This window comes from Mus caroli, chromosome 1 (genome assembly GCF_900094665.2).
Source record: "Mus caroli chromosome 1, CAROLI_EIJ_v1.1, whole genome shotgun sequence".
Classification (NCBI taxonomy): domain Eukaryota; kingdom Metazoa; phylum Chordata; class Mammalia; order Rodentia; family Muridae; genus Mus; species Mus caroli.
In genome coordinates this window covers 35859079-35886104 of record NC_034570.1, presented here as the reverse complement: position 1 = coordinate 35886104, position 27026 = coordinate 35859079, and positions in this window count along the sequence as shown.

The window sequence follows — 27026 nt, the reverse complement described above, 5'->3', positions numbered from 1 at the left end:
AAGAGAGGGGAAGAGGAGGAGGAAGAGGAAGAGGAAGAAGAGACAACAATGATAACAAATTCCTCCTCTGACTTTCCTAGACCCCTACAGAGGCACATCTACCCACATCCACAAGGCTTCACATTCTATACTGACGGATACATACTCAGGTATATACAACGAAGAAATCAATAAAGGTCAGGCTAGGGTGTCTCCCAGTGGCACAGTGACTGCCTTACATTAACAATGGCACTAGTCCCTACTCCTTGTACCACAATAAAGGCATATATAAATAACAAAGGGTTAGATAAAACAAAGGGTTATATTGATCTCAGGCCAAGTGCTGGGTCTGGACAGAAGAATGAAAAGATAAATAAACAAAGAATTATTTTTGAAATTCTAACACATAGGGTCTAGAGAGGTGGCTCAGAAGTTATAAGTGTTTGCTGTCCTTGCAGCTGCGCATAGTTCAGTTCTGTGCCCCCAGGTCAGGTGTTTTCAGCTCAAGGGCATCTGATGCCCTCTATCAGATCAATGGCAGTGCTGGTAGACTTCAATAAAACCGTGGTGGATGAAAATGTTCAATGTTAAGCTCTTTCTATATGATTACAGAATATATGTAATTAGATAAGTTTTAAAATTCACAACTTATGAAGCTTTTCCTATGTGCAAACATACTAGGGAACACTTAGAAGATAGTGTATGCAATCGTATATTATTTGTGCAAATGCTTATTAAATATATACTATCTACTATCTATCTACTGGGAACAAAATAAAATAAAACAATCCACCCATATAGCATAAATATTCTAGAAGGTGAGGACAGATCTGTAAAATACAAGCTGAATGCAAAGTTTAAATCGTGAAGACATGCATTGGGGAATAGTTCATACCCTAGGTTCTTCGTTAATTTGGGGTTGCATGCATTCCCTCCTGTAATAATGCACATGGCCCCCTAATTCCTTTACCTGCACACACTGTGCACATACACACTTCTCCCAGTACTGCACCTAGCCAGCTCAGAGCTCATCAACCCTCATCTGATTCCGACTGCACACATTCCCATCCCTGAACAGTATGAGTTTCCCTCCCTGCTTAGCAATCAAATTTTGACTGTTTCTATTTAAGTATACTAAATATATTTAATGTATCTGTCTTAGTTAGGGTTTTACTGCTGTGAACAGACACCATGACCAAGGCAAGTCTTCTAAAAAACAACATTTAATTGGGGCTGCCTTACAGGTTCAGAGGTTCAGTCCATTATCTTCAAGGTGGGAGAATGGCAGTATCCAGGCAGGCATGGTGCAGGCAGAGCTGAGAGTTGTATGTCTTCATCCAAAGGCTTCTAGTGGAAGACTGACTTCCAGGCAACTAGGGTGGGGATCTTATACCCACACCCACAGTGACACACCCATTCCAACCAGGTCACACCTAATCCAACAAGGCCACACACCTTCAAATGGTGCCACTCCCTGGTCCAAGGATATACAAACCATCACAGTATCTGACTATGAAGAATAGAAGAAACAGTCTTGCTTGAAGTGTTTTGGGGTGCATGTACAATAAGGCACATATACGATCTACAGAAACTTTTAAGGAGAATCTTCCAGTGACCATCTCACACCTATGCATGAATTGGCACACATACAATTAAAATTTATTACTTAAAACAAAGAAACACCCACACTACACCCTTGTGAAGAGATTCTTGCTTGTGAACTTGACTACACCTGGAATTAACTAAACCCAAGCAGCTTCACACTGCACATACCTATGAGGGATTTATTTTTCTTAATTAAATCATTCTACCTAGGAAGACCCGCCTTAATGCAGAGCACCCTTTCTGCTGATAGCCTATACAAAGGACAAGGAAGGAGGAAGGTAGCTGTCTTGGCTTGCTTGTTCTCGTCCTCACCGGCAGGTCCATTCCTTCACTGGCCTGAGAATCTACTTCAGGACTCTGGCAAGTACTGAAGACCAGCTGAGACACCCAGCCTTATGGACTGAGTAAATGCTGGATTGTTGGACCATCTAGAGAACCATTGTTAGACTAACTGAACCATACCATGTAAGCCCTAGTCTTACAAATCTTCCTGTATCCCACACTACACTCCATCTTGGGCATCAAGGGGACCTATCAGAGACCTGGAATAGGGGAGGCTTCCAAGAATCCATGGGGGTGACCTTAGCTGGGATTCACAGCAGTTGGAATATGGAACCTGAAGAGCCACCTCCTGTAATCCAGGCAGGAACCTCAATAGAGACAATCCATTCACAAAAAAATTTGACCCAAAATTTATCCTGTCTACAGGAAATGCAGGGATGGGAGATGGAGCAGAGACTGAGAGAATGACTAACCAATAAACCAGCCCAACTTGAGACCCATTCCATAGGCAAGCATCAATCCCTGACACTATTAATTATATTCTGTTGTGCTTGTAGACAGGAGCACGTTGTCCTGAGAGGCTCCACCCAGCAGCTGACTCAGAAAGTTACAGGCACCCACAGCCGAACAATAGATTGAGCTCAGGGACTCTTATGGAAGAATAGGAGGAAGTAAGTCCCAAAGGGATAGGAACTCCACAGGAAAACCAACAGAGTCAACTATACTGGACCCTTGGGGCTCTCAGAGTCTGAATCACCAACCAAAGAACATACATGGACTGGATCTAGGACTGCCTGCTCATATGTAGCAGAAATGCAGCTTGATCCTCATGTGAGTCCTGAACAACTGGAGCGGGAACTAGACCAAAAGCTACTGCCTGTATGTGGGAGATGTTCTTCTATCTGGACAACCTTATCTGACCTCTGTGGGAGAGGAAGCACCTAGCTTCACAGAGACGATGTACCAGGGTGAGGGGATACCCCGGGGGCCTCCCCACCTGCTCAGAGGAGAAGGGGGAACGAGGGGAAGGATTGTTTAAGGGGGTGACCTGGAGGAGGGAAAGTGAGCAAAATATAAAGTAAGTAAAATAAAAATAAATAAATAAATAAATAACCATTACCAAAGTTGGGGTGGAAACAATTAATTAAACCCAAATGGCTGGGCATACACCTGTAAGGAATTTTTTTTCTTACTGAAATCATTTGAAGTGGGAAGCTCAATTTTCTAATCAAGACCTTTGAGGTGGGAAGATATACATTTAATCTGAGCCATATCTTCTGGTGGCAGCCGATGGAAAGGACATACAAGATGGACACTCTCTCTCTCTCTTTGCCTGCTTGTTCTCACTCTTGTTAGCAACTCCATGCCATCACTGACATGAGGGCTTTACGTCTTCAGAATTCTGGCACACACTGAAGACCAGCTGAGACACCAGTCTCAAGGGCTGAGCGACTTCTGGATTCTTGAACCTTCCATTGATAGACAGCCATTTTGGAGCTAGCTATACCACGGCCTGTGTGCTAACCCAATAAGTCCCCTTTTATAGTTAGTCATAAGTTCTGTTCCTCTAGGGACCCCTGACTAATACACACACAGGCATACATAAATATATAATATAAAATAAAAAGAGAGAAAATGGTAGATTTGCAAACAAATTGCAAGTGCAAAATCTTGAGAAAGAAAAAGATGCATGCTATGTATTTTATCTCTGAAAACTAATTATAAATTCTACTTTTAAAAAGACAATTGTTGTTCAATACATACCAATGATATTTCATGGCCCTTGCTGCAAATTAAAACGCTGTGACTTTTTTCTACATGGCCAGATATCAGTGACCAGGAGACTGCTTTGATCACGGAAAGCCAGATTGTTCTGTTCTCTTGCTCAGTCATATAGGAGCGTGAAGATGGACCAGTGCTTATATAGACCCTAAATCCTATATTATTTGTCAGTGGAAACAAACAAAGACAATTTCATGGGGTTCAAGCTTGTCTGCTTTGTGGAAAGTAGCTGTTAGAAGTCTATAAATTGTTGTCCTGAAGCATATATGTGGGCAGACCCATGCTGACACAGCCCTACTGCACACTTCATGCCTGCAAATTCGGGGTACAATCCTATTCTCCGAAACAATGACATCAGTAAAAATAAATAAAATAAAATAAAATAAAATAAAATAAAATAAAATAAAATAAAATATTCTGAGATCTTCTAATAGAAAGGCCTGTGTGTAGAATTTCTCAAGATGGGTCGTTGAAGCAGTTTCCAAAAATTATTGTAGTGTGGGCTGCTATGATCAGCATAAACAAAATAGAAAGACAAAAAGGTAAACAGTCTGCTAGCATAGAATTTATCTATTGACTATGCGGTTGATAAAGTCTGACAGGTTAATTAAGTCACTTTATTAAGGTTGCATATCATGTGGTATGTCACTGGTGATACACTTGACTAAAGTGGACAATGTTGAAAAGAAAAATCTCTTGGAAAAAAATAGCAATTAAAAGTTCATGCCTTAAGAGTCTTTTATACCTGGCCCTAAATTTAAAAAAAATGTTTTTCTTTAAGACAAATTTTTAAGCCCTAAACCTCCCTAGAATGGTGGCAGCTGATCGGGAATTGCATAACACAATGAAATGGGGCCGAGAATAAATATTTCATAAAATAATACGAAGGTATCAATATTTAAAAGCCCTCATACTTTACAAAATCCTTAATGCAACTTAGGATTTCTGCAATGATGACATCGGGTTGATACATTTCTTTCTGGGTATTTTATCAGATTAAGGCTATATGTTTATTACCTCAAGTCCTCCTTAACTGATTACATTCTCAGGGTCAAAACTTTCCGAGAATAAGTGTTCTGGGATGTTCATTATTAATAGTGTTCCTCTCTCGTTAATAGTTTATGGCGAGCTTCTCAGAATATTATGAGACTGTAAAAATTCTATCCCAATAAACGTGTCCATAGCAATAAATTGAATATAAGTTATAGTCTAGGAGTTTCTTAGTGATTTACACCCATCGTAACAAGCAGCTAAGTGTAGGCTGTGTGGCCTAGTTGGGTGCAGCATATGGCTGCCTGTTTGCAGGTGCGGAGAATCAGAAACAGCCACATGGAGAAAGTAATCACAAATTGCGAAAAATCAACAATTATTATTCCACTTCTTAACCTTTTTGGAGCACAGCTCCTCCTGTCAGTGAACTTAAGTCTTCACAATGCTCCTTGGCTTGAGTCATAACCTAGAGCAGATTGTACGCTTGGCAGGTTACAGACGGGAGCATGGCATGAAGGATTTGGGCACAGGATCACTTGCTACATCCAGACACACTGAACGATTTAATTGTGTTTTTTTTAAATTAAATAATTATTTTATTTTGTTATTAAAATCCTATAGTCATCACTCATATGGATCTGTGTATCAGTGTACGTGTCTGTCTGTCTGTTTGTCTATCTGTCTGACTACATGTCTGCCTGTCAGTCTATCTATTTGGAGACAAGACTATATAGCAGAAGCTAGCCTTGGGCTCACTATGTAGTGACCTTGATCTTCTGACTTATCGGCTTCCCCGGGCTGTGATTACAGGCATGAACCTGAAGACTCACTGTATGTGTAGGGGGAATCTGAAGCTTTGTACACATCGGAGGCTCTAACAAGTAAGATCCCCAACACCTGACTTTGCTGATTAATTAAATAAATAGTTTAAAATTGTACTTATGACAATTGTCACATTTTCTTTGCATGCAATCAAAATCTCCTGGTTATAAATGCTCAGTTTAAAATATTGATAAAAACTTGGAAAGCTAAAGTTATTCATGATAATGTCCCCAAAGGTGTTGGCCTGGTAGGAATGTTTGCACTGATGGCTACCATAACAAGATGCTGAGTATTTTACACCCAGGTTTCATGTTCTTGGAGAGTTTCTTCAACATCATTCATGTCTGCATCTCCTGCTGAAATCTGCATCATAAACAATGGAAGTATCTTGAATGATGGCATTTAACCTTTTATTATTTCTGGGTAGGAACTAACGTTTTCTAGTCTAAGAAAATAAAAAGAATTTTTCCTTTTTAGAGCTATTTAGCATCAGTTGGTATTCGATTTAAAATGCACAATTAGTAAGCATGAATAACAGAAAACAGGCTAGTTCCTGAGGGAGAAACAGCCCAGGATATTCTAGACAGGCTTGCATAGAGTACCTTCTCAGTGTGCGTGAGTGATACGAAGCTGCTGGCAAGCCAAACACCTTACCCACAGGTGAGAAATGAGAAATTTTAAGGCCTATTGAACACAGCATAATTTCACAGTGGGGCTGCACAAGTTTGTAGAGTGCAGATGCCTCTGTAATTGCAGCCCATTGGACAAATGCACAGTATTCTATGCTCGACAGTGTTCAGACAACGCTCACTCTGCATACATCGCTCATCTCGGAACAACATGCAAGTTACTGAACGAGCACAGCCACATGAGAACAACCAAGTTAATTATGTTGAAAAAAAGTCCTGCCTTCTTGCTTGGAGGAACTTTGAAGTCCTAAAGTATTTAAGGAAGTACACTTTAAAAATCTGAGTATAAATATTGAATAGAACATTGATGTCAATTTCAAATGTCAAAAATAAATGCATTATTTAAGAAGTGAAATACACATTTTAAATATAGGGAAAATGTGCAAGTTAACTTTAAATCTTACAGTCTAGATTTTATTTGATTTTTTAGAAACTAAACAAAGGCGAGATCCTCTCTAGGCTCCTGCTATAATACCCTGAAATCACCTATGTAGCTTCCTGCATACTGTGATGTTCTCCAGTTATTTTACTTTTCCAAAACTCTCATTTTTTTTTAGAAAATGTAATCTGACCCTTGCCTTACTAGAACATTTTATTGCATTTTAAAGATTTTATGATTTACCACATAAAAGTTCATTATAAATGTAAGACAATGTGATGGTTAATTTTTAAAACATGGCATCTGATAAAAAAAAAGTATTGTAGAAGTCTTAGAAAATACGATATAGTTCCAAGTTTAGGGAAGATACATTTGCTTGAAGTAGCTCACCCAACGCTTTGGTTTCAAAAGGAAACAGAGAAAGACTAGTCCAAGAAATTCATTTGGTATATATGAGAATCAACAATGACAATGGGTAAAGAGCAAATGTCCTAGGGCTAATCTTCAATTTGTAATAAATAAGAAGCTTTTCTTTGTCCTCAGCCACAAGCACCTGTCCAACATTGTTCTTGGCACTCAGTAGGCCAAGGTTCCCTCATGTCTTTGCTCATCCGAATGCTCTACAGCCACCTGCCAAATCACTCCCATTCCTCAGCAGAGGACGACAAATAATGTGAATGACAAATTGTAAGCAACCTATAAATATACAATTATAAACACAGAGAAAGGGAGTCTAACTTTATAAATAACATATTTTGCATGTCTGCAGTAGAATTGTGCAGACTTGAATCTTTCCAGCTGTAGAGGTAAGACATACAAATTTTAGGTCTCCTTTGGAAAGATTTAAGTACTTGAGTAACATATCTTACCATTGGTACTTTAGTAAGCAATGGCCCACATTCAGAAGGCATCGTGAGATTATGAAGTGATTTGTTCTTCAGAGATTCCTTTGTTGGAAGGTAGGTTCCCAGGAAGCCTGTGTCAGCTATGGAAACTTTCCAAGGTGGAGTCTGGTTGAAAGTTCTTACATCCATCAGTCTCGAGAGGGATTGTCCGACCCCAAGCCAAGCTGTATTGCTGAGTGATTGCTTGCCCTCCCCTGGGCACATTCAGGCCAAGATGTGGTCCACCACGTGGTTTCAACAAAGGCTGAATCAATGGAGCTTCCTAACCTCGGCCCTTGTGCTGCCCAAGTTGTGTGTTAAAAAAAGAAAGAAAGAAAGAAAGAAAGAAAGAAAGAAAGAAAGAAAGAAAGAAAGAAAGAAAGAAAGAAAGAAGAAAGAGAAGAGAAGAGAAGAGAAGAGAAGAGAAGAGAAGAGAAGAGAAGAGAAAAGAAAAGAAAAGAAAAGAAAAGAAAAGAAAAGAAAAGAAACCTCTTGTGTTCATAAATTAAATTACCTGCATGGGAACTTACTGAGCTTTCTGAAAGACATAACAAGGCAGAAAGGCTCCTACCCTACAGATATGTCAGTGTTTGTGGGTGGCGGGCATGGGCCAGATCTTCCCAGGCAACTGCAACCTGTGCTATTCCGCTAACCTCATCTATGCTCCTTCCTGGGAGTCCCTTCATTTTGACTCAGTTATGATCTGCTTACTTCAGCTCATTTTCTCTCTTCCTCGTCTTCATTTTTTAATTCCTCTCAAGTCCACATATCTGATAAGTACATATATCATGACTGAAGTGGGTCCTTATATTATTAAGTCAGTGAGTGTGTACTTGAGAAAGAAACTGCAGCATTTCATCTGCTAGAAAAGAAACTTGGGGTTGGCTTGAGGTTTGTTTGTTTATTTGTTTGTGTTCTTTTGTTTTTGGGTTTGGGTTTTGGTTTGGGTTTGGTTTTTTTTATGCTAAGGACATCATGCAGCATAATATTGGAATTAAAGTGTATAAATGACATTGTGTGTGTGTGTGTGTGTGTGTGTGTATGACAAAACACTTTTAAAATAGGTAACAGCATTGAAGGAAACAGCCTAGTGAAAGCCCTGACTTCTTAGTACTCTGTTAAAGTCACTGACCTTAAGGTCTAAAATGAACTTAAAGTGCCAAAGCCTATTCTAGAATTCCAATAACCTTTCCAGTAGTGCATAGTTTTCCAGGAGCATCCAAGAGGAGCTGGGGACTTCAGAGCTATGGGCACAGTGAAGAACCAAGAAACAGAGGGGTAGCCAGCCAATAGCTGAAGACCATGGGCTTTCAGAGCTGGTGATAAAGCTCACAGCAGACAGATGGGGCTCTCAGGAGGTAAGTGGGTTCATAGCTCTCCTTGTTAGCTGCTAAGGAGCTTAGACAATAAGGGTTTCCATAGTGACGCTTCATACTAATTTGTTGAATAACTTAACATTTTCTTCTCCTCTGCAGCTTTCTTTCCCAAGTATTTTGAGTCATCTCCCCTTTTAAACTTTCAAATTAACTTTTCCAGAACCACAGTCATCTATGCCCAAGTGTAAGATGAGCACTGGTGTATCCGAATCTAAATTTTGTAAATGACGTTGGGAATAGATGAAAGGTTTTCCTTGAAAAAGCCACTCTCAAACTGGAAACAGTACCACAAAGTTTACATTTAAAATTTTATTTTTAAATGATATATTATTTCAGTTTGTCTTCAAAGTTATACTTAAAAGTAGTATATGTCATTATTAATAAGCTAATTATTAAAAAGTTAATATGGTAGAGAAACCAAATTCAATTTCATATTGGAAAATCTTGTGCCTGAATGAATTTGTGTGGCATATAATTGATGTGATGATAGCAAATCTTAAAGGTAGACCTAGATCCAATGATATTTACTGACTGCACTCATGTGACATTTATTATATGCGTCGTTTGTGTTGCCAACTAGGAAGAAAGCATACCACAAGCATGCTATCTGTATCCCTGCAACAACTGCTTTGAAAGTGTTATTATTTTGCATTTTGTATTATTAAGATACTTTTAATGTGACTAAACTGAATATTATAAGAATATCAGGGGAAATTGTGCTTAATCTTTATCTTTTTTTAGCCCTACAAAATAATGAGTGTGCTGTAAATGAAGCCTGAAAGCCCTGCGTGGGTTTTCAAGTCATGCACTAAACTTTACTCTTTTATATGTTGTATGCAGATTGGTCTCACAGATTTTTAAGTCGTCACCCTCCTGCCTTACTGTAAAATCCTATTTCTGAGCATATTTATTTGACATGTACATGGCATACCAGTGCAAAATCACAGGGGCAGGCCTAGATTCCAAGATATTTTTTGCATGCACCTGGGTATAAAAGCTGCCATTGTGGGAGGAATTTGGCTCTTTCTCACACATAGGACATTGCCTCTCTGCTGTTCTCTTGGTATGAGAAATACAACATGCTCCCACAATCCCAACATGGGTTATTTTGTGACTTATCAACCTTATTTGGAACTAGGATCTGAACTTTCCAAGTTTAAAGCCTCATTGTGACTTAGTCTTGGGGAGTTGATGTGAAAAGGTCACAAGGCCAGGGGTTAAGAATTTTCTAGATAGGGTTCTGCTAATATTCTACGTCAGCATCTCTCTGAACATATTTTAAACCACAACCTGCCAAGTCCAGCCAGAGGGGACAAAGAAAAGAAAGGATGACATTATGTGTTGTCTTCATTTGACAGTGTTTCAGCTTCAATAACACAACCTCATATAGGAGTATCCTTATAATGTGTTGACAGAACATTACTTTTATTCATCAGATAATAACTAGTCAACATTTACTAAACCCAGGCAATCCTCGATGCTCTGGAGAATCCAAACAGTATGGACCCCTGCCTCCAGGATATGTCCATCCTGGAAGGGGAGAGGAGAGGAGTTTACTCAAGTTCAGTCCACTTTTCCCACAGATGTCCATTCATTACATTGCTATCCTACCTCCAGGAAGGTTTCTTACACCAGGCCTTTTGGGTTGACCTTGAAAAGGACCAATATGCTGTAGAGACTTGACAGCAACACTTCCAATACAAATTGACTCATTAAAAGTCTACAAGGATGTCACCAAGCTGAGTCAAATTCCATCCTTACACAAAGCATGAGATGGTCGCCAGGAAGTCTAAGACACAACTTTGTTAATTGCGAAGGGCTTCAGTTCCTTTTCCATCCACTGTGAAAAATCTAACAATCTGAAGGATGTTAGGAATAGTCTATGAAAAGGCAAAAATCCAGTGTTAGGAATACTCTTGTTTCAGCAAATTTGAATGCACTGTTTGTCTTTTAGAAACTATCTTTATTAATAAGGAGCACAGGCAATCATCTGTATGCAAATTATTTTTTATTCCCTGTTAATTGTCCTCTCCCAGGATTACTGCCTCAGTCTGCTAACCTAGGCCCAGTCCTGGAACCTTGTAAACTTCATATGATCTTAGCTAGGCCTAGAATGATTTCAACCTCTGATACTTACTACTGAATAAGCTCTTCCTAGTTCCTTCTGCTCTCTGTCTAGCTCATCAATTCAGCTGTCCTGGCTCAAACTCTTCCCCCAACCCCCTGCCTGCCCAAGCTGACTGATTCAATCTGGCTTCTCTCTCAGCTTCTGACTTTTATTCTGCTTGTCCTCAAACTAACTTTAGCAATCTGTTCTAATCTTCTGGCTCCTTCTCATTCTCTAGCATGACCTGTCTTCACCTGTGTCTAGCTTGTTCTCTCTCTTCAAGCTGTCTCTGTACCACTGTCCCAGTAAAACTGCCCCCTTCCTCACTTCTCTCTCTCTCTCTGTACTGCTCTCTTAAGTAGCTTCCCTTTCCTCTCTCTTCTCATAAGAATTGAGCATATCCTATTCTGTCAAATCTCTCTCTGATTCATCACATTGTCTGCCACTCACTGAGACATCACATTCCAACACAGGTGCTTCCTTTCCCAAACTAACTTTACCTTTATGGTTTGGGGTTAAACTTGTTTACTAAGGCCATGTCAGTATTCCAGCCAGAGGGATTAAAGGTGTGTGCTAAGGCTGAATCCCACAACTAGAAACTACTTTTGTCAGTAAAAACACAATCTCAGGGTTCACAGTGTGATCAAATGTTCTGCAACATCTGTGTGATGGTTTCAGGCTGTGAATATTGCTTTTTAACTCTTAATAGTGCCAAAGTGTGGTGGTCACTTTCCTATCTACACAGAACAGATTCTGCCACCCAGTAATGATTGATTTTAATAGATACTTAATTAAGAAAATACTATATTACATGAATTTAGGTTTTCAGAAGAAAAATTTCAGGTGTAGTCTCTCTCTCTCTCTCTCTCTCTCTCTCTCTCTCTCTCTCTCTCTCTCTCTCTCTCCCTCTCTGTAGGTGTGTGTGTTCATATTTCCTTTTATAAAACAATATCCCATGGTAATCTAGAACAATTAAGACTTTATATTGCATTGTATTTTATTTTTTAAGACATATTCTATCTTCAAAGTAGAAATACTTTATATCCTAGATTTCAGCAGGTAAAATGTACTTTTAGTTTAGTGTCTTAAAGTCATTTTATGTTTATTCATCTGGGGGATGGAACACACACATATCATGCCAAGCACGGAGAGGTTGGAGGAACACCTGCAATACTAGTCCTCTCCTGCTAGAATGTGGGTTACAGAGCAAGGTCAGGTCATTGACTTGGGTTGAGCACCTTAAGCGCTGAACCGTATCACAGGCTTTGGGGTTAGATATTTACTTGCCAAAGGCACTCTGGACAGTATTCTGGTTTTGTTTTTTCCAATAAAATTCTCTTAAATTTGGATACTTCTGAATTTATGGGGAAAACCTTGCAACTCTAAATATTACATACCACTGATGTTTTTTATTCCAATAGATAATAGATGAGACTAAACAGAAGCATTGATTTTAAAAACTAAATGAACAAACTACTTGTTCTGCACTGCAGATAGGAGTGTGTATGTGTGTGTGTGTGTGAGTGTGTATATGTGTGTGAGTATGTGAGTGAGAGTGTGTGTGAGTATATGAGTGTGTGTGTGTATGTGTGTGTGTACATGAGTGTGTATATGTGTGAGTATGTGTGTGTGTATGTGTGTGTGAGTGTGTGTATATGAGTGTGTATGTGTGTTTGTGTGTATGTGTGTGTGTACATGAGTGTGTATGTGTGTATATGTGTGTGTGTACATGAGTGTGTATATGTGTGAGTATGTGTGTGTATGCGTGTGTGTGAGTGTGTGAGTGAGTGTGTGTGTAAGAGTGTGTATGTGTGTGAGTGTGTGTGTATGTGTGTGTGAGAGTGTGTGAGTGTGTGTATATGAATGTGTATGTGTGTGGCTATGTGTGTGTGTGAGAGAGAGAGAGACAGAGAGAGAGAGAGAACCGAGGTGGAAGGGATTTGCTGAAAATCCATCTAAGCAAACAGTTCAGAGTTAGGCAATGCAACTTCCTCTCTTAGGGTTCACAGTTCAAAGGCACTGGATCTGAGGGTGCTATCAGCTTTGTTTCCTCTAAATGCAGAAGCTAAAAAAATGGGCCTTAGATAAGTAGTTTTTTTTTAATGACTTAATTTTATTGTTATGCATAGGATTCTGAGAATTCCTTAACTCACGGTACAATCTAATTACAGCTTGATTTCTCTGTGGGGAAATATATTACCCTAGTCTCAAGTTACTTTTTGATTGCTCTCCTCTGTGGCTACTGCAGTACTGGATTACAGCCCAGCCATTTCTTTCCTTTCAGTCATGTCTGTATTGGATGTTGAGTATTGCGGTGAATTTGATAGCACAGCACCTCATACTGATACTAGACTGGCAAACGGGATGTAATATTTTGGTTAGGGTGATGTGGTTATATTCACAGAATGCATTCAGATAAAAACATAGATTTGGGAGGGAGTCCTTACTAGACATTAACATATAAAGGTATTACTTTACAACTCCTTGTGTTTTCAACCATTTGATAAGTATAGGGCAGAAAAATCCCAATACTTTCATCTACTTCTGCCTTGCAGTACTTCTCATAAATAATTTTCATCATAAATTTCAAAGTCTATATTTTAACTCTGTAAGTGTGCACTGTATTCAGTCTCTCTCTCTCTCTCTCTCTCTCTCTCTCTCTCTCTCTCTGTGTGTGTGTGTGTGTGTGTGTGTGTGTCCCTCTCCTTTTCTCTCTCCCCTCTCCCTCAAACTTAATGCTTCCTTGGGGATGACAAAGAGACCAAAGTGTTCCCCTTACAGCAAAACAATAAAATCCTGAGATGCTCTGCTGCCTTCCCTTTGTCCCTGCCCTCGCTCCTCATCTCAGCTTCTCTCCTTCCACCTCTTCGGTTCTGATCTGTCTCCTCTCTTCTACACCTGTGATATACGACCCTTGACACACGCACTTCATGTCCTTGGAGACAAGTCCCTGCACAAGATTCCATGGCACAAGGTCTTCCCTGCCCCTGCCTCCTGACCCTGCTGCCAGCATCCTTTGCATCTGGCCTCCTTTCTTTTCCTTTCAGGCTCACTTGGGAAGGCCAAGGTTTCCACCAAAAGCATTAGCAAAGCTGTAGTCTACATCCCGAATGAGAAGCCCTGGGACCAGTCTGGAGGACCTGGGTGCCCTCTGCCACCTGCAGCCACACCTGTTCCTGCTCCAGTGACTCCTCAATATTATATTAGACCCAGCTGGGGTCATGGGCCACAGGGACTTCCTGGCTTCCAATTACTCAAGGGTATCTTTATCCTAAAGCTACCGTTTTCCTTTTTCAATTAAATTTGCTACCTTTATTTTTTAAGTTAACAGCGGGTAATGAATGTGGCTGAACTTCTGTTGATTTTTCCCCCCTTCTTTTTAGTTAAAGTTAGAAAGCCAAAAGTTAGCAGTTTTGTAGACAGTGAATCAGAGAGCCTTTGGGAGAAAAATGTTAAAACTTCATTTCAACTGTACAAACAAAACTTGAACTTGTTCTTTCCTATGCCGTGCAGATGTGAGCAACAAACCAACTTCTTCAATATTGACTTCATCTGCAGATCACTCTGTCCCGTCTTCCTAGAGCCCGAGCCCCACCATCAACACAGAAAACACCTGATGTATGCTATGAGATAATATTTAATTTCTATTTTACAAGAAGCCTTTGATCAGAAAAAAATCAGAACTTCTCTATTAATCTCTTTGAACTACATAGAGAGAGAGAGAGAGCAATGGTCCAGCTGATTTTTATTATTTTGGGACAAAGCATTAAGGGATACAGCATGCATTTTTAAGAGTTCTCTCAGAATGATTTCTGAAAACTCGTTACATGAATTTTCCATGATTGTGCTTCTGATCGGGGATGGGAAGAACAGTCAATATTCACATAAGAGAGAGAGAGAGAGCGGGAAAAAAACACCAGAAAAAAATTATAGAGAAACCCTAAAGAGGTCTGAAATTGATTCAACATCCCAATACATATGATATCACCAAGGAGCTGCATAGAAAATGAGACAGCTGTGTAGCCTAACGAGGAGGAGGTGGATCTCTTCCACTTAAAGAACCCAACACTGTTGCAAATTGGGTAGGAATTCCCTGCTAAGTGCAACTTGCTTTTGGAGACCTGTGAGATCCGGACACTTGGACACTTGGCTTCCCTAGGAGCCAGGATCAACGCCCTCTGTCTGTCACTATCTCTCTAGGCTGAAGCCCTTGCCTCCCTTTCCATGCAAACGTTATTTGACCTTACCAATGTGGCTATGGAAAGGAGTCCTTTTCTCTAATAGGGACTCTCACTAACAGCATCTCACTGTGTGCCTTGAATCTGCGTCAAAAAACACAGCCACCTGGCACGAACTCAAACTGAATGAGGGATGAGGGCCCAACCTTGTTTTTTAATTTAATCAAAGACACCTGGTTCAGGAGGGTTATCATTTTTTTCCCTCCAAACGATTCCAATATTCATTCTCTCTCTCTCTCTCTCTCTCTCTCTCTCTCTCTCTCTCTCTCTCTCTCTCTGTCACATTTTTGATAAAGGACATTATTTTCCTGCAAAATGGACTGTTCTCCTTTGTCCCCGCCCCCCCAACCCAGAAAGAGAAAAAAAGAAAAAAAGGAAAAGAAAAGAAACAGTATGTATGCATGTGAGGGCTACAGCTTAAGTAATTCATTCACAAAGTATACAAACATTTATTGGTACAAAACCTGCAACATGAGGGTTGGTTTCTTTTCTTTTCTTTCTTTTTTTCTTTCTTTTTTTTTTTTTTTGTTAAAATTTAGCAGTGTTTTCTCAAATCTTCAAAGCTTGCCTTGATGGTGTGCTGGAGTAATTGAACCACTCTGGCTTTTTACATAGGGACATCTTATCTCTCTTTCATTTCCCAGGCTGTGGCTTCTTTTCCATTCCCATGAAATCCATGTACACACTTTAGAAGCCCTCCTGAACAAGCTTGCTTCTAAGTTTCACAGAGCCCTTAGCACGATTTGAATACGAAAGAGATACTGAATAAAAAGCTTTAATCTCTTGTCTGCGCTCCTGCTTTCTCGCCTCCCTTCATCTCCTCCTCTTCCAAGGGCTTTTCTATGTGAGTAAACTGAACATTTTTCTGTTTAAAGTGAAGTGTAACGTTGAAGAAGATGCCTTCTGGAGGGTGGGATGGGGGGTGGGGTGGGGTGCCTCTCCTGCAAATCTCTTCTGTCAGATTGGAGCTGCACTTGTGAGCCATGGTGCCTTCTGTTAAGGCTTTACAGGTACAAGATTAGCAAAGAGCTCTCAGTGAACAAAAATCACTCAATCCGCAGAATATACAGCGAGTATCAGATGTGCCCTCCACCTCAAATACTGTGGGGCTCTCTCCTCTGATACCTCTTCCCCTCGGTGAGTTGGAACTGCTTGAAAGGATTTTCTGTTCTCTGGTCTCTTGTCAATTTGAATGCCAGGAAATGAGCCCCCTTTGTAAGATTAATTAATAGCAGGAGCGGATCGGCCGAGCCCAATCGCCACTCAACGGAGCTGTAATTGCTACTTTGTGGAAAGGAAAGGGAAAAAAAAAAGTTTGGGTTGCCGTTTAAGAAGAGGGTTTAAGGAAAGTTCTTTGAACTAGAGGTCTCAGTGCACTGGATTAAGGCAAGAAGCAAGGAGGCCTTTGAAGTTTGCTAAGAGGTTTTGAAGGGGGGAAAAGTTGGGTGGCAAAGGAGAGCTGGCAACATCAAAAGCTCACTCTGCTGGCTCCTCACCTGCTTGCTGGCCAGAGGGACCTGCTGCAGCACTGCCTGGCCGGCTGCGGACCAAGGCAAGGAGGCATGACTGGGGGCAGCATGGGTCCCTTGCTCAGGACAGGAGCTCAAGGCTCTGTTCTTGACAGTGCACTCACCAGGAAGAAGCAGATAGGAGGCAAAGGATAGCCAACGCCTATTCCTCAGGCTTTTCAATACCACTCTCCATCCGAGGATCTTCAAAGCCACTTACAAAACTTCCTCTGCTTATCACTTAGCAATAAGGTATTGATAAGAAAGTCTGGAATTCCTGCAAGACGCGGATCTGCCCCCTGTCTGGAAATAGGAATTAGCATATGCCTTGCATTCAGTCGCAGCAGGGACAATGTCGCCCCCAAGGGGGTGAAACTGATTCTTGGGTGGGTAGGCTGGGGATAGTAAAACACAGTCTTAGATATTGTGACCATGGTGATTCCCAGAGGAATAAATACCACACAGCCACATCAACAGATCGACTAGAGTAAGAATAATGGAAACCCAGAGAATACTGCCAGTAACCTTAATGGTTTCAGTTAAAATAAAACACACTGAAGATCACCCATGAAGGCAGAGTCTGTAATAAAATGTAGCATGACTTTCACTTCACATGGGCCATGAGCTGGCCATAGGTTAACTCAGTACATGTACCTCATATTTGATTTTATATATATATATATATATATATATATATATATATATATATATATATATTTCTGGAGATTTTCATTGAGATCCCTGGTAGACTTTAACTCTCATCACTACAAATTATCTATATACTCAGATTTTATGACTGCTTTTGTTTTGGAAAAAAAAATCATCAGATTCATTTGTTTGGATATGTTTGGCTACCTTTTGAAATATTTTATGCTTTAAACTCAGAACTTCAAAAATAACCTAGAAGATTAAAATGGCTGCTGGTAGAGTGCTTGCCTAGCGTATGCGCGGCCTTACATTCCATCTTCAATCCTGCAATTAAAATAAATAAACTAAATATATATAATATATAAATTAAAAGATATAAAATATAAAGTGACCTGGAAGATTTGTTATATTAGCACAGTTTATCCCACCCATTCAAACTCTGTTGTATAACTTGTCTTATTTATTACCTTAAGTTTTCATTTCAAGCAAAAATTTAGGAGTTTTGTTTGTTTTGGTTTGTTTGATACCATCAAAGTAATCCAGCAAACAACAAACTAAGCAAGCTTCGGGGTTACTCTGGTGTTTATTAGCTAATTGGGTGGTTTTAAACATTTTATTAATTTAAATTCAAGGATTTGGCTTTCATTTTTAAGACTTCACTACCAAGTAAAGTTGCAATTTAACAAAACGTGTACATTTTTGGTGGCATACTTCAATAGTGAGAAAATACTGAGTTTTAGTTTGGAATACATAATAATGCTGTCTTGTTCTCCATTATAGTAATAAGGAGTACTTGAAAGATGGAGAATCAATCCAGCCGGGAGTGAATAAGCAGGATCTTTTAATCCATGTCTGGAGCACGCTTGCCAGTTTGGGATTTTAGTTCTCTCCTGGATGTGAGAAACTTCGGGTATGCTCACCCTAAAATTTTTCCCACCCAGCAATATGCGGCACAGTAGAAGGAAGCCTTCTTTCTCCCGGTGAATTCAGTCCACTGTACTCTGGAACAGCACAGGGCCCAATAGAGTGTCCGTCTCAGCAAAAGAGACCTGTGACATTTCCAGACTCCCCTCTTCATTGACTCCATCCCACATCAGACTGTGACAGCAGCGTGGCCTAGCCCAGCTCTCAGCCCACAGCGAGCAATCAATAAACAATGTTGACTGAACTATGACTGGAACACCCACCACTCCGGGCCTGGACTCAGAAGCCCTTGGATTCACATAACCATCTGGGGGGACCTGCCATTTTGAAAGTTTTACAAACATTTTTCATACCATGAGTGTGTGAATGGAGTAAGATGTTAGTATGAGTCCATCTCTCAAAGGTCCCAATCCTCAACTCCTCTGAACTTGCCAGAACATGTCTCGTTCCCAGGAATGTTCACACCTGATGGCTCACTCTATTTACATGGAGGAGAGCAACTCCACTTTACCTAGCACAGGAAGTGTGGACACACAAAGATACATGTGATATAAAAGGCTTGAAATAATATATTTTTGGTACAATATTGCTTATCCCCAAGTCTACTAGCTGTCAAAAGCTGTATATAATTACACTCATTAAGAAAAACAGGCATATATTCAATTACCTCCCTGCTGCCAATGCAGGAAACAAAACAGTTTCCTTTTTTATTATATCAGATATCTTGGTTTATGCCATGCATGCTAAAGTAACCACTCCTTGAGGCTTGGAACTGCAGCATTTCCAGGATATCTGGAGGATTATAATTGCGCGCACACATCAATTATGGATTGGATTCGGCATTTTCAGATACGCTCCCAGATCGCAAAGACAGAACAATGGTCTCCAGGCATTTCCAGGCCAGTTTGATTACAGGTGTAATACAGGCAGCCTTGTTAGTTCTTCCCGATGAGAGCTTCCTTTCCCTGGTGGGGTTCTGGGAGAGAAACTGACCACTGCCTTATACTAGCAATTTCTTCCCATTCCCCAGGGATGCTTTAATGAGCCCCTCGGACATGGCCAAAGGCAATCTTGTTCTCCAGCCCAGTGAGGTGAAAAGCAAATGCTTACCCTACCAGGCAAGCAATAATTAATACGGTGTCTTTGATTTATCTCCATTCATTAACAAAGTTACAAGTTTGGGGGTCTTAAGGAACACTGGTTTCCCTGTGATTTTCATTTACAAGTATTGAATGAAATATCCATGCCAAGATACATTAAAAAAATTAACTCACAAGGAAAATAAATGAACGTGGAATACTAATTGGGAGAGAGAAACTGACAGATACTGCGAAAGATTGATTTTGGGGAAAATGGAGAAATCTGTTTTGTGTTTATTTTAAGGACAGGAAATGAATACTGATTAGTAATGTATAGGCGGTTGCGAGGTACAGCATTTGGTAATGTTTTTGCTGGATATTTGATTTGTCTAAGTTTTTCCCAGAATTGAGATCGGATGCCAGTTATCAGAGTTAGTTTTTTGGTTTAATAGTTAGTTGGACTTCCTTGAATACATGGCTCTTAAATCAGGAGCATTTGCTGTGCCTTCCTGTGGGAAAATAATCCAAGCACAAATGTTACACTGTCACAGAAAGAGATGTCTTCTCAAGGGAGGCAGAAAGCTGTGTGCGAGGAGGGGGTTAAACTTCTTTTGGCTTAGATTTTACTAAGAAACTGCTCTGAGTTTTTAACAGATATTACCCATTTGGACTCGCAGGGGTGTTGGAGTGCGGCAGCTCTTCCCTCCCAAGTGTCATATGGAAATCTATTTATCCATCTCTCCACCTATGGATCTATTGAGTCTACCCATTTGAGGGTTTATCTGTCTAGGGTGAAAGCAAAGCAAAACAAACAACAAACAAACAGAAAACAAATGTACTTTCCAAAAACAAGAGTGGGTAAAAGATGTGTTACAGTAGCCCTCTGAGAACAGAAGGTATGAACTATGCAACTAGCACAGCAAAGTGCTCCCCCTCCTCCTCCCCCTCCTTCTCTCCCTCCTCCCCCTCCCTCTTCTCTCCTTCTTCCCCCTCCTCCTTCTCTCCTTCCTCCTTTCTCCGTCCTCCCCCTCTGTCCCTCCTCCTCTGATGGGGGGAGGGCTCATCTCATTTGCATTTGTTGCTCTCTATTCTTGTTAGGGGCCTGTCACTGGGGCAGAAAAGAGGTGACTGTGGGAGGTAGCTTGGGACTCAGGCTGAGTCTAGCTGCTCCCTAATCAGCTTTTCCGGAACACTTAGGTTCTGTGAAGAAATTTGGAGAATAGTGTGACTGCCGGGACTGTCGATGGAATACACAGGCTGGTGTCCATCCTCTGAGCCTTCTCTCAGGAGTTTGGCAAGTGAAGCCCTGATGCTGTAGTGACATCTAAAGGCGGACTCTTCAGATGATGTCTCACTCTAGCCAGCTTTGCTTCCTGCTTCTAACGATGGCTTCTGACTAACTTCTCCCAAACCTACAGGAAGCAACTTTAATTTAGATCTCATTTCTCCATTGCTATGGCTGGGAGTGGAGGTTTTCCTCCCATCTATGAATGGCTCCCTTGTGAATTGTATCTGGTTGTTTTTATTACTACTGCAAACTGTCTTCTGCTCTGACATTTATTATTATCTGGCCCCTTGTCTTGAGGCTAAAGCAGGCTAAAGAGCACAATCCTGTCCCTGAGCCAGAATTCTGTCTTCAGTGCAGAGCTACCTGCCCATGTTAGTCCCTGTCTTCTGTGTTACTGGAATTAACAGGATAGTACAGAGGCCCCATGCGTTCCCTGTGAAGGACAAGTTTTGGCCAAGACACCTGATGCTGTCATGACTAGGCTGGGGCAGTGGTTACCAGTTGGAGTAAGGAAACAGCATTTTCACATCGAATGCCTGCACTTGAACTGTGCTTTTGTTTCTTGTTAAATAAATGGCCTGTCCCCTCTCAGTCTCCTGTCATACAATCTGCTTAGCTCTTTCCTCTCCCGCAGCACTCAGATGGGAACTGTTTAACTTGGTGTGGTCCATCACCCAGGCAAATATGGTTAGCCGCCTATAGGCTCACTGCCAATCATCAGGGGACAGTTCAATGATGGAGGAGCCCTCTGCCCTGCAGACTGGCAAGTCCAAAATGCTGTGTTTGATTCTCCTTCACTACCTTTGAACAGACTGTTTCATTCTGTTTGTGAACTTGAACCTGGGTAGAAAATGGGCAGTGGACCTAGGAGGCAGTGAATATGCACACATATGTTTATGTGGGGTGTGTGTGTGTGTGTGTGTGTGTGTGTGTGTGTGTGTGTAACTGCATTGAACGGATGGGAATCTTTCTTTGCCTTTCTTTTCCCTTTTTTCTTTTCATTTTTAAGTGGCCTTGATAAAAGACCCATAAAGCCAAATTGAATAGTTTGAAGTTAATAACACTCATGGTAAAGGCCCAGGCATGGACCCACTACCCTGCTCCTGCCAGTAATCCTGGCTTTGGGGATCTGAAATTTCCTAAAGATGTATTAGTGTCCCGTACACATGTGCTCTTGTATGTTCATAATCCTTTTCACGGGCTTCTTAGCTGCATGCTTTGTATTTAAATTTTCCTTCTAACCAAGTAAATCCCTTCGGATGAAGTGACAAGGTCTCTTCAGCACCCATAGCTGCTGACAGCTGGTGCAGAGACCCTGAAAGACCACAAAGTGCTCCTCACTAGCCTTCTGCAAGGCCAGTGCCAGCCACCAGCTGAGCGATTCCTTAGTCTCCCCTCCAGGCATCTGTCCATTGAAGAGGCTCCCAGAGAAGGCTAAAGAAGAATAATAGATATTAATGTAAAAGACAATATCCGTGCTGTTGGCTTAACCATGCCTTTAATTAGGGACTTACTATACGCGAATGCCATGGAACCTTTCCATTAAGCCTGGTGTGACCCCTTATTACACTGCGTGGAGTGTGTTCCAGCACCTGAAATACAAGTGCAAATGGTTTGAAAGTGAAGCTTGCTGATAACCTTTGAAACTATACTGCACTGGGCAGGATGCATACTGTTCCCCCTTCCTCAGTGCAGCTTCCCTGAGAAGATTTTCACTTGTAATATATGCAATTGTTTTAAAGAAAAGTGAGAGGATGTCTCTTTCTGGGTGGGCGGGACTTCCTTTGGTGAATTGCCATCGTTAGATGAAGTGAAGAGTCGATGAGAAAGAGACTCAAACAGATGAGAAGCAAGATGTCAAATGAGCAATAACTATCTCCTGTGTGCAATAAGCAGCCAAAATATTTACATTCTCAGGTGCCATTTCCCTAAGTGTTTTTTTCAAAATCATAATAAAATAATAAATTCAGAAAAAGGTATTAATCTACTGACAATAGTATCTATTGTCAGTAGCTTTTATGTAGTAAGGTTGCCTAACAGCAGAAATACACAATTGCTCACACATATACAAAACAAAAGAGTAAACTAATACAACACTTCTAAACCTGGCTTGCTATCGATTTGTGTGCAGGCAAGCCCCCTTTTCACTGCAAATCATTTATTTTAAATCCTACTCTCATTTTGCTTTGAGAGCTGAGAGAATATCTTATTATTTGTGTTTGAGACACATAACTATCCTTTCGAATCAGGATGTATGTAAGCAAGCAAGGGAGTGCTTGTTGCTCTATGCTGCACCCATGTGCAGACATCACAGGACATAGATTCAATCAGCTGACAGATGGAAGCATTGTTAAATCTTTGAAAGATCCTGCTTGAGACAACTGATTTGACAAAGCAAAATTAATAGGAGGCTTGACCAGGCAAGATTAGCAAATGAAAACAAAAACAGAAAGCGAAAGAGATGAAAACTCCTATCCTATGTGTGCATAGGGTTTCCATTCAAGGGTCCACCATTTTTTTAAGTTGATAGAATTTTGCTATCAAATTAGTTTGATATTCTATTCATTTACAGAATCTGAATTAGTATATTCCTAGCCACAGTTAAGTTAAAAAACAAGCAAGCAAGCAAACAAAGCAAACACACAAAAACAAAGCAATAAAAATGTGTTTCAAAATCTAATAAGTGAGAAAGCATTGATACAAGTATAAAGATAATCAACACATTTTGTCACGGGTGCCGGGTCTTTGAATGAAGGCGGGGTTAAAGTTTGGAATTTGTAAATTGTGTTTTCATCTTTGACCTGTAATATTTCATGCTTCCGATTTCCTTACATTTGTATTCCTAGGTAGAAAGAGGGGCTGCTACCAGACAGGGTTAGGAGAGAGGCTCAGGAGCCTTGAAGTCATAACTCTGTTATTTCTCAGTCAACCCCTAAAACAAATGCTTGGCAAAATATCAAATCAGGTATTTCCCCTGTAAGGTGATTAATAATAATAATAATAAATAAATAAGCAAAACTCAAGGACACTGGTATGCCATGAGAATGTTAATAAGGAAATAATAAAATTTCTCCTATGATCAATTAAAAGTTCTGCTAATGATAACATTCGAATCAGAGTTTGTTTTTGTTTTGTTGTATGGACCAAAAATTCACATGGGCTTTCAAATATTCAAGGATTTTACCATCATATTTTTTTGCACCAGTGAATTATTAATACAGGGCTCATGCTGGCCTCACCAGCTACTCCTGAATTCCTGTTAGTAAGTCAGAATTTGATGTGCTACCGTGAAGGTGATGGGAGTGTCATAGGAATGTAATCCATACGTGGATGGTCACGTATTATAAATTGCCTCTACTTCATCTGTGGTGAGTAAATTATTTTAAATGAGCTAGTGTTTTGTGTACCAAATTATTTAAATCAGAGTAAGTATGAATGTTCTGATTCTTGGATTTATAGCCAAGTACACACACAGCATGTAAGTTTTATTAGGGGACGGTTATATCCCGAGGGTTTTGTTTTCCTGTGGTACTCTTTCAAACCCGATATCCAAGTGTACGCATGCACCCACAAATATATGTGTTGCATACCTGTATGTGTGGTGTCTGTTCACATTTTCTGTCGTGTATTCATTACGTACACAACCTAGACTTAACGGATGTCAAAGCTGACAGCCTCACATGATTGATGATGCTGTGGTAGACTGATTCTTACCAGGTGTGGTGCGGTGGGAATTCAAATGCTCTTCAGAGCTCTCATTTGTGTTGGTAGAGTTTCCTCTTCCCCTCGGTCCTTCCACCCCGCAGCCCCCCCTTTACGGAGGGTGGGGGTGGAAGCATGCAAATCACCTGAACATATAGTCTTGAACCCTTATTTTAAGATGTCGTGAATACTGTTAAGTATCCTGAAATTCTTCTCCAATATTTCTATCAGATGTGTGCTCCTTCTCCATTTGCATAGAATATATGCTTCAACCCACACACATATCATCTTGCACTTATCAAGATAGATTATTTTCCAAAAGTTTAGACTTATTGAGCCCTTTTTTTGGGGGGGAGCTGCTATTCTAAGTGAGGTTCCTTTTAGTGGATGGAAGTGACCACTAACTGCCCAGTCTAGAAGACTATACTGATTGTTAAAACCAATTTTAATGAAATGTTTTGAATCACCTGAGATGAATAGGGTGAAAATGGCAGACTGGCTGGCCTCTGTCCATCCAGTGGCTAGTCTCTAAATGAGAGAGCTCATATAGCCCCTAGGGGAGTGATAATTGACAGTGCAGAGCAGGACCCCCAAGGATGCCCTGAGTGCCACAGCTGGACCCTGAAGATTCCCTGGGTCCCGGAGCAGGACCTGTGGATGTCCTGAGCACCATCCATCCTACAATCATCTTACTGGTTTCCACTAGACACCTGCCTGTCCCTAGTCAATGTTACTCATTTTTCACAAATGAAGTAAGTGTATTCTGAATATAAATAAACTTTATTTCCTTTTGACCCCATAAGAAATGGCCAATGGTGCTGAATGAGGAAACTTATGGTCTGGTAGGTGCCATCCCTGGCCAGAATAGGGTCTAAGTTCCATCTGTGTCCTTATCCATCTTCCTAAAGAACAGTGTCTTCTCACTGGTGATTTAATTCAATCACTGTGGGTCATGAACTGGGCTCTGTGATCTCCATCTGAGCTCCGCATGTAGACAACGTTCACACGGAATAATGTGCTTTATTTCTCCAATCGCTACCACTTTGGTGTCTCGGCCAGGGGCAAGTAAATATAAACATAACAGGGAGCGCTCTCGATTCAGACTAAATTAAATCCAGGAGCTTCTGAATACTGACCATGGGAATTCAACTACCCTTGCCGTACATGTGCTATTACTGTTTATGTTCTTAGAAGTATTTATTTATTTATTTATTTATTTATTTATTTATTTATTTATTGTGTGTCTATGAACACACATAAATCAATGCAATCCTTGCATGCCTAATGCTCAAGGAACCCAGAAAAGAACATCAGGCCCCCGAAACAAAAGATACAGGTGATTGTGAGCCAACATATGTGTGCTGGGAACTGAACCGCAGTCCTCTACAAGTTATGGAAAGCAAGCATTCATACCCATTGAGCCTGCTCTCCAGCCCCATTGGTCTATTTAGATGACACTGTTCTATAACCAAGCTCATTCCCAAAGGCTGGAGAATAGTTTTATCTGGTACCTCCTCATTACCTCCCTACTATTACCTCTAGGAGCCTAACAACCAATGGGATTGCTGCCTGCCACCCAGGTTCCCCATCTCTTGCTACTCTACTCTACTACCTTGATATATTCCTAATTATACTTTAGTTCAATCGTGACGTTTGATATATCAATATCATAGAGCCCAAACTAAGCTGCATAGTTTATAGACCTGTTTTCTCTACCTTTCTTGCCTATTCTGATTCTTTGATTTGAACTTGGGATTTTCATGTCATTCATCGTTAGCCTCACTCTACTGCTAAATACGCATAACTCATAACTAACCACAGTGGCCCAGTTTTATTCTTGGTTTTTCAATGATTCAGTTAGTCAAAGAGTGGCAATCTAGTTCATAGCAAAGTGGCCACAGTGCCTTTCAGAGAGGCCTTAGACGTTGAAGAGCAAAGCAAAGCCGCAAACATTACATACATGTGTAGCTGGGAGGTCTGGAAGATAAGGCATTGGTGAGCTGAGTTGGCAGAAGAGGTCAGAACTGATCACACAGATTCCTGATCACAACACTGGCCTCATAGTATAGGTAGTTCAAGCTATGTACTTCTAGTAAGGGCTGAAGAGCAAAGAAATTGTCATACTTGTGTCTCATGGATAAAGTTGTTAGGAAGAAAAATGCTTTTAGAGATGGTCCTCCAGGCAGCAATGTACGGGCTTTTAATTTTTTGACTTTACAGTGGTAGAGAGCACTGTGCATTCAGTGTAATCTATACTTCAGATCTTTGAATTTGTATCATTTCCTAGGCTGGCAATATTTGTTGCAACCCTCTCCTGAGATGTCAGGCAGTGTCCGTGAGCCACATTTCCCCTTCAGGTATCTGATCACAGGTAGAAGCAACCCGAATTCTAAGCAGTATCACTAAATTAAGCGAAGATGTTCAGAACACAGTTCGGATTACATGCATCTTCAGTTCGTATTACATGCATCTTCAGCTAATGGCACAATGCAAGTCTGTGTTATGTGACACCCCCCACCCCCATTATAACTATTATAAGTTCTGGTGTATCCATGCTTTCTCTGAGCTGGTAATGATAAAGTTCCAAGGACAACACTACACATTATCACCAAATGGTTTAATTGGAGGAAGTGTGTGATAAGTTTCCCCCAAAGACACCCTTGCAAGTGGCAACCTGGTGGTAATGGTTACGAGTAGACATGAAAGATACATTTTGTCAACATGAGTGCTCTCCCTCACTTCCC